The 5,000-nt window shown below is 40.5% G+C and overlaps 1 pseudogene; it reads right to left on the bottom strand.

The window, feature by feature from the left end:
- Positions 1-4,829, bottom strand: part of LOC122342380 — a 27,146-nt pseudogene extending 22,317 nt beyond the window's left edge.
- Positions 4,830-5,000: the final 171 nt, after the last annotated feature.

The following is a 5,000-nucleotide window of genomic DNA, read 5'->3' on the forward strand; positions in this document are numbered from 1 at the left end:
TTTCATATGTTTTACATATTGAATGCATGGATGGATGGATGAATGGATGGACAGATAGATGGATGTATGGATGAATGGATGGATGGAGAGATGGATGGATGGATGGACAGATAGATGGATGTATGGATGAATGGATGGATGGAGAGATGGATGGATGGATGGACAGATAGATGGATGTATGGATGAATGGATGGATGGAGAGATGGATGGATGGATGGACAGATAGATGGATGTATGGATGAATGGATGGATGGAGATAGATGGATGGATGGACAGATAGATGGATGTATGGATGAATGGATGGATGGAGAGATGGATGGATGGATGGATGGATGAATGAATGGATGGACAGATAGATGGATGGAGAGATGGATGGATGGATGGATGGATAGAAATGTACATGTATACATGTAGATGGGTAGATGGATGGATGGATGGATGGATGGATGGATGTTTTATGTATATTGAATGCATGGATGGATGGATGAATGGATGGACAGATAGATGGATGTATGGATGAATGGATGGATGGAGAGATGGATGGATGGATGGACAGATAGATGGATGTATGGATGAATGGATGGATGGAGAGATGGATGGATGGATGGACAGATAGATGGATGTATGGATGAATGGATGGATGGAGATGGATGGATGGATGGATGGATGAATGAATGGATGGACAGATAGATGGATGGATGGATGGATGGATGGATAGAAATGTACATGTATACATGTAGATGGGTAGAATTTCATATGTTTTACATATTGAATGCATGGATGGATGGATGAATGGATGGACAGATAGATGGATGTATGGATGAATGGATGGATGGAGAGATGGATGGATGGATGGACAGATAGATGGATGGATGGATGAATGGATGGATGGAGAGATGGATGGATGGATGGATGGATAGACATGTACATGTATACATGTAGATGGGTAGAAGGGAATATTTCTGTCCAGACAACATGAAGGCCATACCCTCACAGACTCCTAACCCCATCAAACCCCACTCAGTGACGCTGTGTATGTGTGTGAGACAGACCTTGAGAAGTAATGATAGAGGGAACAAGCAGTGCAGTGGCGTAGTCCTCCTACACTCTTCATGACGGACAGAGTTCAGCACACAGAACTAAGTTAGAGGAGAGAGGGATACTCATACTGTACCCTCAAACACCCAGCCTTTGTGTATGAAACACTGATAAGCATTGCATATTCAAAAATTCAATATTAATTCCATATCACTCCATAAACAGCAAAAAATAAATAAAACTATAATAATTAAAATATTTGCTATGTAAACCATTTCCACTAATGTTTTGAGAAATTTAAATATGCTTAGTTTTAACCTTCATATGACTATTTTATGGATAAACAGTTATTATTATTAATGATGTAAATGTGTTAGATGTTCAACAAATAAGATTTGTTGCCAGTAACAAAGTTTTTCTTCAAATGCATATATGTGATTGTGTTTTCTTGGATTGAAGCAATCTTGGATTGCCTTTACGGCCAGTTTAGCATTCTGAAATATATTTAAAATACATTTTAATATTCTTCTCATTGATTGTTTTTTTGCATTTATTCCAAACAGCTCTACTTCAACAAATCAAATACGCAGTGCAACCTCCACCGATTTGCATCAATATTTTACCAATATCATCACCGATGAACAATTCCAAGCAGCGTGCTACAAAACATGCAATACTCATCATTTTGCCAAGCTTTTCCCGATTAAACAATGAATTATAACACAGCATACGTGCAACATAGACAATACCGTATAACGCAAAGTGCATTCCCCAGCAGTTATGAAACGAAGCAGCATGAAAGACTCACCTGTGTGTGTGTGTGTGTGTGTGTGTGTGTGTGCTGCGGTCCGGACGTGCACACGGTGTGCTCAGCATCAGCAGCACAACACGCTGCCTGTGACGGATGAAGACACACGCATCCCTACTGACGAGTCCATGCTGAAGGTTTCACATTACCGCAGTGTCGCGACTGGCTGACTGCAGTGCTGCTGATGCAGGGACTCCTGCGAGCTCAAGGGTATCGATCACTGTTATGTAACTCAGCTCTCGCAGCGCAGGACGAGAAACCAGGTTTGCCCCCACAAACCCATGCTTTTCACTGTGATGCCTTGCGATGCATAGTTTCGGTGCATTATGCGTCTAGCCAAATTCATTTAAAATGCATGGTAATGCATGGTTTCACCTTTAAAAGGTGAGCTCAGCCAAACAACTGGAATGATGAGATTTCGATTTGGAGTATTTGGAGAAATGTCTCAGCGACGGATGCACTGCAGTGAATGGGTGCCGTCAGAATGAGCGTATAAAACATCCCAAAAGAGACGATGAATCTGAATAAGACGCTTAACGTCTGAATCAGGAGAGAAACGGCAGCTTTAAACAAACGGCTGGATTTGGATGTGAGAGACAACATTATTAGAAAGCGATGATGCTTTTGCTGGAATCATTAATTAAATCAAGCCAAAACAATAGTTTAATTGCAAGCCACGTGCTCAGTAAATGTGTTTCCACATCCAGGACTTCACAGTAAATGCTTGCTAATTCAACCCGAATGACGAGTTCGGCGCCGCAATCGTGCGTGTTTTGTACATAAACGTGTTCCTGTCATCCTATTTATGAGAATAGCTGGACTGTAAATAATTTCACGAGTTATGTGAAGCATGTGCTCGCTTACAGTCCTGATTCCAGATAAACAAAATGGCTGCCGAGCGGCACGCCGTTCACATTTTTGGTGGATTTGCGCTTTTCGAGGATAACGAGTTGTTCAGTCGCCGTGGAAATGAAAACAAAGAAAAGAGGCAGAGCTGCATGCCATCGTTACGCTGTGTTGTGTTCGTTACTGTAGAAGATTTCCATTCAGTCAAAATATGGATTTATCAAGTGTGATCCATGTGAAGCTAGTCATGTATATGTCATGGGACTCCTCCATTAACATCATGCCTGGGTCACATGCTGGCATAGGGGGAAGTCTAAAGTGTGTGGGCCCTCTTTCTTTACCATGTGTTGGGGATGGGGAGCAAGGAAAAGGCCGTCTTTCTTTATCATAGCACGTGGTTGGGCCCGTTCTGTCTATTATTGTAAACACAAGGGCAATTGTGGTAAACGTATAGAACACGCCTTAAAAATCGGTATAAAAGACACAGCAGAAAACGCTCTGGAGGTCTCCTCTGCAGAGAGATACTCGGCTTTATTCTGTTGGTAATAAAGTCTATCTTTTGGCATCAATACCCTTCGGCTGAGTCTGATTCTCCGCGAGAAAGAAAGGAACCACGTTACATTATGGAACTTTTTTCTTTGTTGCATTGAGCCAAAGTTCCATTTTGGAAACGTTGGACCTCAAGGTTCCTCCCCGCACCTTTCAGAGTGGTTTGTAATCGACTGGCATCCTTTTGTCCGGCCGGTGGTGTGTGTCGCACGCTGACAGATTTCCACGCCATTAAACGCCACCTCAGCAGAGAAATGAGCGCATCGAGAACCACGGGGGGCTTTCTATCGCTCCTTTACATAGACGCTCTCTGCTGGGTTTCTACTTGACAGGTGATAAAAAAACACACACACGCCACGCAAAGCCCCGCTCCCGATCCGCAGCGCTGCAGAGAAGCACAATCAAACGCCCCTGGAGCTCCGGGAATGGAGTAAAAAGGCCGTAAATCGCTTCGGATAAAGTCGTCTGCAATCACCCAATGGCAGACGAGCGAGCAATCTGCTGCATTGCATAACTAAGACTTAGTCCTTCAGAGACCGCTCCAGTCCACATCCCAAAGTCCATTTCATAGCCGCTTAAACATCTAAGAACTTTAATAATCAGATTGTTTTTAAAAATAGACAAATCGTCTCATTGATTGTTGGCTTAGTGTGCATTTTGCGACTTACAGCGTTGTTTTTCTTGAGATCAGGAAGATTGAATGCCATTTCATTGCATAATAATTCACAGGGCTTTTCTCTGATGATCACACTGTTATTGGGATTTTATGTTTTTGTTAAGCCTTAATGCTTTAAACACAACAAGATTTCTTAACCAAACCCTGTCATCGTTTACTAATTTTTATATAAACTTTCAAAACACGCTTTCAGGCTTCTAAAAAGACAAAAAGCATCGGGCAGCCACTGTATGTGCCATAAAAGTGCTTCCCGTGAGGGAGAGTAAAAGCTGATTTTTTGGGGGTGAAATGCTCCTTTCACAGTCCAGCTACTCTCACAAATAGCCAGTGGAAAGAACATTGCGTGCAAACACCCAAAGCATTTCATAACACTTGTTTTGCAGTGTTTTATAACAGCGAGCAGGTCTCTGCAGTTCTTTCCAGCTAATCATGTCACTGCAGTAATCCTGAAATGAAAAGATGAATGCGAACTGAAATTATATCCTATTTGACCCCATGTGTTATGGGTTAAACATGTCTTTCTGAGTAATAAGCAGAGCATAGAAACATACTCAAAACAAGCACAGACATTTAGTTTCAGGTAAACATTGAGCGTTTAGGATAGAAACTGCAGTGCTGTATGATATTAAAACATCTGCTGCTATTAAGTGAAAATAGCAGTATTTTCTTTTTCAATAAGTGTAAATACCTTTTAAATGCTGGGCTACTTAGTGCAAAAAGTGTTCGATTTTTTTTTATATTCGTTAGATATTAGCATGTTGAGCTGAAATTATATATATTATTGAAGGTTGTTTTATTCGGGTTGGTTAGTTTCAGTAAAACCCTCTCTACACCTGTTTGTAAACCTACCCTACTTTATTATTAAATACCCATGAGCCTCAAATATTCAAAGAAGGAAATGGATGCATAGACTAATTACTAATAACACTAATAATAGACTAATAAAAATACTACTACTACTACTAATAATAACAATAACAATAACAATACCACTACTAATAACAATAACAATACTATTATTAATAATAATAATAATAATAATAATAATAATAATAATAATAACAATACTACTACTACTAATAA

This window comes from Puntigrus tetrazona, chromosome 4, assembly GCF_018831695.1.
Source record: "Puntigrus tetrazona isolate hp1 chromosome 4, ASM1883169v1, whole genome shotgun sequence".
In the NCBI taxonomy this organism is placed as follows: Eukaryota; Metazoa; Chordata; class Actinopteri; order Cypriniformes; family Cyprinidae; genus Puntigrus; species Puntigrus tetrazona.